The sequence below is a fragment of the Onychostruthus taczanowskii genome, unplaced genomic scaffold (assembly GCF_017590055.1).
Source record: "Onychostruthus taczanowskii isolate IOZ18803 unplaced genomic scaffold, ASM1759005v1 scaffold131, whole genome shotgun sequence".
Taxonomy (NCBI): Eukaryota; Metazoa; Chordata; class Aves; order Passeriformes; family Passeridae; genus Onychostruthus; species Onychostruthus taczanowskii.
In genome coordinates this window covers 1,288,118-1,295,615 of record NW_024498474.1, presented here as the reverse complement: position 1 = coordinate 1,295,615, position 7,498 = coordinate 1,288,118, and the positions used below count along the sequence as shown (strand labels likewise).

General features: G+C 48.6%; 1 long non-coding RNA gene across 2 annotated transcripts; it reads right to left on the bottom strand.

Annotated features, from left to right (window-relative positions):
* Positions 1-3,461: 3,461 nt before the first annotated feature.
* LOC121331963 lies at positions 3,462-7,110 on the bottom strand. Of its 2 annotated transcripts, none has more exons than XR_005952087.1 (4): positions 7,086-7,110; positions 4,707-4,846; positions 3,955-4,076; positions 3,462-3,521 (listed from the first exon to the last, which is right to left on the bottom strand). It is a non-coding gene; the product is annotated as an uncharacterized LOC121331963 (long non-coding RNA). The 2 variants fall into 2 exon arrangements; XR_005952086.1 differs by lacking the exon at positions 7,086-7,110 and adding an exon at positions 5,427-5,555.
* Positions 7,111-7,498: the final 388 nt, after the last annotated feature.

Sequence of the window (7,498 nt, the reverse complement as noted above, 5' to 3'; positions counted from 1 at the left end):
CCGGCAGCCCGAGCGGCCGCCTGTCCGTCCCTCGGTCCCCCCGTGTGCCCAGGAGCGCACCCGGCCGGGGCACGGACCGGGCGCGGGCGCGGGCGGCTCCCGGCGCTGCCGGCAGCGCTCCCTGCCCCGCTGCCTTCGGGATCGGGGAGCTCCAAATGCGGCTTCCCCTGCCTCCAACGAGGGGCAGCGCCCCCGAGAGCTGCCAGGCAGAGCCGATCCTCTCCCGCGGTGTCCCCGCGCGTCACAGCCCCCAGTGGCACCAGTTCTGGGTTAAAAACCCCAGGGTTAAAATATTTCATCTTTATTTCCACTCGGGGAGGGTCCTGCCCGGGAGGGAAATGGCCAAAAAAGAGGACACAAAAATGCCAGAATGCCGCCAGGTGAGTCAAGGCAGGCACAGCCTCGGGATGCCCCGGTTTGTGTCACTGCCAGGTGTGAAAGCTCTGCTGATGCCAGTGCCACCCTTGCTGCCCCAGGGACCCCCAGGATCTCTGGGACCCCGATCCCTCACAGGATCCGGCTCCATCCTGGAGCAGCAGCTGCACGGGAAACCTGGGTGACCACTGAGAAAGGAGAGACACCTGCGGTAAAAACCCTTTTTGTAAAGAGTAACAACAACAACTTGGCTACAAAATTGCAGCTTCCACATCCGTATGACACAGTATCTAATTCCATCTCGGGATCTGAGCTCGGCAAAAGGAAGAGTCGCCTGCCCTCAGCGGAAATATTTAGTACACAAAATACTGTCAGGAAGGTTAAAAATAGCAAATCCTATGGAATAGAGGCATGTCCCAGGAACCTCATGAATGCCAGGACAGACGGGCTGACATTTTCCCCCCAAAATATTAACTGTGCTTCACAGAGCAGCTCAAGTTTTAACTCCAAAATTATCCTGACACATTCGCCAGCGACAACCTCCTTTTTACCTCAAAATCTTCATTCATTCCATTACAAACGACCTCCATTTTACCCTCAAATTGTTCATCTTGCCCCCTAGGGATGGCTGGGATTTTACCACCAAAACCTTCCACTATTTATTTCCATCTAATCCCTAAAATATTCATTCTGTCCCTTACAGATTACTTCAGGTTATTCACCCAAATGTTCTCTGTTCCCTATGGATTATCTCAAATTTTAAAGCCAAAACTTCACTTTAGCAGTACACTGCTGATTACTTCGTTTCACCTCGTTTTTTTCTTTCTTTACAGACTCAGGTTTGAGTTTTTCCCAAGGTTTTTCCTACCTGTGACAATTAATTACCTCATCTTACCTCACAGTGCTCATTCTCTCCCCTACACCACCTCAAGTTTTAATCCCAAATTTTTCCATGCCTATCTGCTAATGACCACTTTAATTTTTACCTCAGGATTTTCAGCCCTTCCTTTACAGGTTAACTCACGTTTGAACTCCCAAACATTCATTTTATCTCTACTGATTACTTCTATTTTCCCACCAATTACCTCTATCCTATCCCAATTATTCATTCTACCCACTGCAGATTACCTCAGGATTTTCCCCTGAAATTTTCCCTACCTGTCCACTACTTTTAACCTCAAAATGCTGTTTTCTCTCCCCCTAAAATTTCCTGTGTCTCTGCCCTGCTGATTCCACCTCAAAATGTTCATTCCTTACCCTGGAGGTTACCTCAGTTTTCAGCCACAAATGTTTCCCCTCATGTGTGCTACTGATTACCCAACTCTTCACCCAAAATTTTCACTGATTCTGCTGGAGGTTATCACCAATTTCACCAAGATTTTCCCTACCTGGCCACTCCTGATTTACCTCAGTTTTACCTCAAAATATTTATTCTCTAGCCTGGAGATTACCTCGAGTTTAAACCCCAAAATATCGCTACCTTTGCACTACTTGTTACCTCAGTTTACCTCAAGATGTTCAATTTTTTTCCCCCAAAAAGATTACTCCAGGTTTTTCCCCCAAAATACTCCCTCTTTGTCCACTTCTGATGAGCTCATTTTCCCCTCAAAATATTCATTCTCTCCCCCAAAAAAGCACCTCAAGCTTTTCCCCCATAAATTTCCCTTTGTTACTCATTACTCCATTTTTTACAATAAATTGAATGTTTTCTACCATCAAGATTATCCCATGTTTTGCCTCCCAAATTTTCTTTTCTGCACACTATTGATTCCCTCATTTTGACCCCAAATTTGCATTCTCTCCCCATAGCTATTCCCTAAAAATGCCACCTCGGTTCCCTCACATTTTCCTACACAAACACATGTTGGGTCCCCTCTAAATTCCACAAGTTTTCTACCAAAAGTGGCACCTCTGTCCCCTCAAAGTTATGCCAGGTTTTCCCAGCTGGGAGCTACAAGGAATTCAGGCAGGTGAAATGATACCAGGGAATACCTGTAAACAGAGATTTTACCAAGGGTTTCACCTCCAAAGTTTTCATGGTACCTTACTTGGGAGCAATCCCAAAAACTCTCCTAGCTGGACACTGCTGATTACCTGAGCTGACCTCACAATGTTCATGCTCTGCCCTAGATGTTATCCCAAATTTTACTGACAAAATCTTCCTACCTGTGCACTCCTGATTGCCTCAGTTTACTTCCAATCATCCCTTCTCTGCCCAGTGGACTGCCCCAAGTTTGCTCTGAAAATTTTCCCTACTTATGGAAAATACTTCACTATGGATTACCCCACTTGACCTCAAAATGTTCATTCTTCCCCTTACAGATTAAAGCTTCACTCACAAAATTTTCCCTATCTGTCCACTACTGATTACTTCATTTTTACCTCAAAAATGTTAATTCTCTGCCCTAAAGGTTATTTCAAATATTTTCCCTGTCTGTTCCCTACTGACTCCCTCAGTTTATCTTAAATTCCATTGCAACTCTGCCAGCTCTGAGCTACTCCCAGGTGCCTGGAGTGGTTTGGGGAGTGGCAGGACAACATCCCACTTTATTTTTGGGGAAATATAATAAAATGTAATTTCACTTCCTTCTCTGACCCATAAACAAATAAACCCACCCCATATTTGAAGGCAAAAACATGTTGTTTCCCTAACAGGAGCACAAAAAATTAATTTAAACCAGAAAGGAAATGACAAACCAGAAAAAGAGCCAAAGGAAATGCTCTCCACTGATACACTCTGCACTTACTAATTCCAAAGAAACTTCCCCAAGGGATCAAAAGTAATTGCTAATATTTTTTCCTCTGTAAAAATTGCTGGCATGGGTTTCTCAGAGACAAACACAGCCTGATGGGACACAGCTCTGGCACCTCACACCCTCCTTTTCTGGCCTCCTTGGAATCCCCAAGCCCTTGGACAGCACATCCCTGACCACAAGGGAAAATGGAGCTTTTACAGAGCCCAGTGAAGAGCAGAGCTGTGCTGACACTTCCCAGTGAGCTAATCCCAACAGCCAGGAAAAGGGAAGTGTGTCCCTCTGACTTACCCCAGGCCATCAGGGCTGCAGGCTCTGGGCTTTGGCTGCTCAATCCCACCCAAAACCAAAGGTTCTGGCAGAGCTGGGTCCAATTAAATGATTTTTCCTGTCCTGAAAGAGAGAAGAAAAGGAAAATTAAGTCTGCTGTGCGAGTCAAAAGCTCCTGGCTTTCACATATTTGTTCTCACTGCTCATTATGGAGCTTTTCATATAAAAAAGGAGAGGTGGCAGCCATATTAAATATATAAGTGCCCTTCTACATGATTTTATTGGATGGAACAGTGAGGAACGAGCCCTGAATGGACAGTACAGGACAAACACTTGGAGAAAAAACACCAAGCAGCAGCCCCTGTGCTTGGCAGGGGCCTGGGGCATCCAATTCCAGGCTGCTGGCTTCCTTTTCCTTCTTTTGCAGCAATTGGTGTGGTGCTCTAAAAGCCACCTTCCTGCTTGCCACTCCCTCCACATTTTCTTCTTCAAGGGGGATGTGGCTGCAGCTCACCAGAGGCAAGAAAACTGCCTTTCAATTCCATCCAAAACCTACCTGGAAAAGACCAGGACAGCAGGAGCAGCAGGAATTCCTTAGAGTCCCTACTCACAGGTATTCCCATTGTGCTTTGTTTCACAGGGGCTCTCCTGCCAAGCTCCTTTCAGTCTTATATTATCCTGAAAAATAATTTTGACAGCTGAGTTTGTGGAGAACCGGTTCATCTTTTGATTTTTCCTAATTTGGAGCTGTCAGTGCTACACTTGCCACGATCCTCGGGGCTCAAGGAAGTTTCCAGACTGACCCAAATCTTCCCATCCAGCTCCCCGTGTCCAGTGCCCGTTGTACCAGCTCAGAGCCAGCAGTGGATCCACCTGTGTCCCTGGCCCCGTGGTGCCATGTCAGCTCAGGGCATGGAAATGGCCACAGAGCTCCTTCTGCAGCCAGGCTGGATCTCCAGGTCAGCGTTTTGTTCCCTGCACAGCGGGGACCCTGGCAGTGCTTTGCTGCTGTCAGCAGCGCCTCACGCCCCACAAGCTGCTGGAACAGGACAACACCGCCACAGGAACATCATTCCAGACTGCTGCTGCAATCCCTTTGCTCCTCACACGGCACAGCACTGGCACAAATGGGGAACACCACGAGCCATCTGTGAGGTGCCGCTGGAATTGCAGCTCCCGTACAGGCTGTGAGAAGCACTGAACCAAGCCATGTCCTGGCAGCCCATCCAGCTGCTGCCAGCTGAAATTCTCCCTGACACCCCTCTTTCCCTGCCTGGAAAACACCCCTTCCATTTCCTGCGCTCTTACCTCCTTGGAAACAAGAGCTGCATCCTCCTGGATCCCTCAGCTGCATCTCCTGGCTCTGGGCAGCTGTGACAGGTCACACCAACGCTGAGCAGCCTCAGGCCTGGGCTCTGCTGCCAGCCAAGCTGGGATGCTTTTCCTCTCTGCAGAAACAAACAGTGACAAAAAAACAACAGGGCTGGGAAGCCACAGCAGCCAAACTGCCGACTTTCCCTGCGACCAGGCACGGCCCAAAGCCACACCCAGCACGGCACGAGGGGAGCTAAACCAGCATTGACACCGGCACGGCATTCTCACGCGGCGAGAGGGGAACAAAACCACCCAGGCCTGGCACGCCAGAAGCACCAAAACCGCTCCGGTTGGCCAGGATTGCTTTTGGGACTCTGAAAGGAGCCCAGCTTTCCCAAACCGCTCCTCCCGTGCCCCCGTGTGGCGGCGAGCGCAGCTCAGGGGCGGGCCGAGCTGTGCTCGCTGTTTGTGCGCTTTCTCAAAGGGGATTCCCGAGCCTGCTGCTGTTATAAATGTTCCTGTCAAACAGCAACGTCCTTAAAGTTTTAATTCGAATGCTTCAAGGCTTATAAAGGTTAACTGCAAACAAAGGATAGGTTCAAAGGCCTTCTTCCATGCTTTACCCCCTCAGTTATTTGTTAGAATTGTGTTTATAACTGTCCCACCGTCGGTTTCCACACATATCACAGTCACAGATACATTGTCTCCACGTACCTGACACAAAACACAGCTCTGTATTTCACATTCCCCGCGGCGCTCGGCTCTGCACACCCTGCTTGTCTCCACGGGCGGGAAGGATTGCTCCCTGAGCAAAACCTGGGTTTTCCCAAGGTCATGGAAGCAGTTTTGTGCTTCCTCCCTCTTCCTAGTTCAGGTATAGAACTGTAGGATTGCCTAATGCTTGGTAGGTTGAGGCAGGAAATGTGAAATGCTGAAATTCACTGGAGGAGAACCCTGGACTAAGAAGCCTGAATGGAAGTGAAGGGAGCCCCTGGCCCATCTGTTGAACTCCTCAAAGTAACTGAAGCTGGAAAATTAACTCTGAGAACTTCCCTTTGATCCTGATTTTCATCTCATCTTTCCTGTGACTTTGAGACTCAAAGAGTGGGGAACATCCCGATCTACAACACAATAAAATGGCTTGTTTGACCAATTTTAATTCGTCTGTTATCTCCTGTATGCTTAATAAACAATTCATTTTGTGAACAGAGCTGTTCTGCCGTCCTTAGAACTCGTGGGCCGGAGTGATTTCTTAAATTTTAAGTGCTGACAAAAATCTGAGGCTAAGGCAGGGCTTGCCTGAGGCTGCCACTCACCCAGGAGCCCCAGGATCTCTGGGGATTGCAGTTCACAGCCTCGGGCAGCCCTGCATGGCAAAGCCAAGCGGGTTTTCCTCTTGCCAGAGAGGAAAAGACACGGCAGGAGGGGCTGTGGGAACCCGAAATGTCAGTGCAGTTCTCCATGAGCACTTCCAGCACTTCTCAAGAGAGTTTTAAGGAGAATGGGCTGACTTGGTGGCAGCACAGCACTAGCTCAGGGCCACCAGGACACTCACTGGACACCAGGATTCAGAGCTCCAGCTTTTCCACTGCAACTGAGCCTGATGGAAAACACCTGGCAACAATTCACATTAATCCAGGAGTGCCAGCACATCACCTGTGTCTTATCTCAATAAGTACAGCTGCATATTCACAAACTGTAGTGGCAGGCTGAAATAAAGACATTTACAATGTGTTATTTTATGCTATTTTCCAAGAGAGTTATGTTTTCCTGGCATTGTTTCACTGCACTTGAAGCTGGGTTCTGCTCCCTGCTGTGCTGTCAGGCCTAAAGAAAAGCTTGGATATCATCCATGATGCAGCTCTAATTGATGAAGTTACTGCTGCAAACAGACAGAAATCAATGGCTGGAGAAATTAACGCAGAAAAAACCTGCGTGCTTCCCAGTCCCTGCCCATCACACCCCAGTTCTCTACTGAGAGCCTAAGTCCTGTTCTTATCACAGAAACTCCACTATTTCATATACTTATGTTTTATAGAAAAGCTTTTCAGGGCAATTGCCTCTCCCAGCAGCCCTCAGCACTCCACCAGCCCCACGGGAAATGCCACCCAAAGCTTAAACGACATGAAATGAGCAAAATTCATTAATTCAACACGAAAAAGATCAGTAAACAACCGATTTAGAAAACATTCCCCTCATAATTTGCAGGGAGAGGCTCTGAGATGCCAAGGCACACTCAGAGAGATCAAGAGATTTCTCCTTGCTATGGCTTTACTTGGGAACACCGAGTACCTGCCCCGCAGCACATCCCACACTGAAACATCACTCCCACTTCCACACATCACAAATAGAAACATTAAAGTGCATTTTTACCTCACCGAAGCACGAAAGGGCAGCGCCAAACCGGAAAATTGGAAACGCCGCCTCAGGCACCGGCTCTTATATAACTTTGGCCGGCTCGGGATTGGCTGGCGCCGTGAGGCGATCGCAGCGCTGATTGGGCAGCGGGAGGCGAGCCTCGCTCCCGCCTCCCGCGGCCGAGCACGGGGGTCGTGTGAGGGGAGGGCGGGCGCCATGTCCCAAATCCCGGCAAAACGCCCTTTTCCTCTCTTTTATGGCAGAGCCAAGCACTGATCCGGTTTCCTGAATCGGAGGTGAGCGAGTGAAGGTGTTGGCGTGTGGGAGAAATGTTCCTCCTGGGCCTGAAGTCTGATTTGCACCCTAGGGCAAATGGACATTGTGAGGAGAAAGTTAACAAGAAAGCTTTGAGGATAAAATTTAGGTAA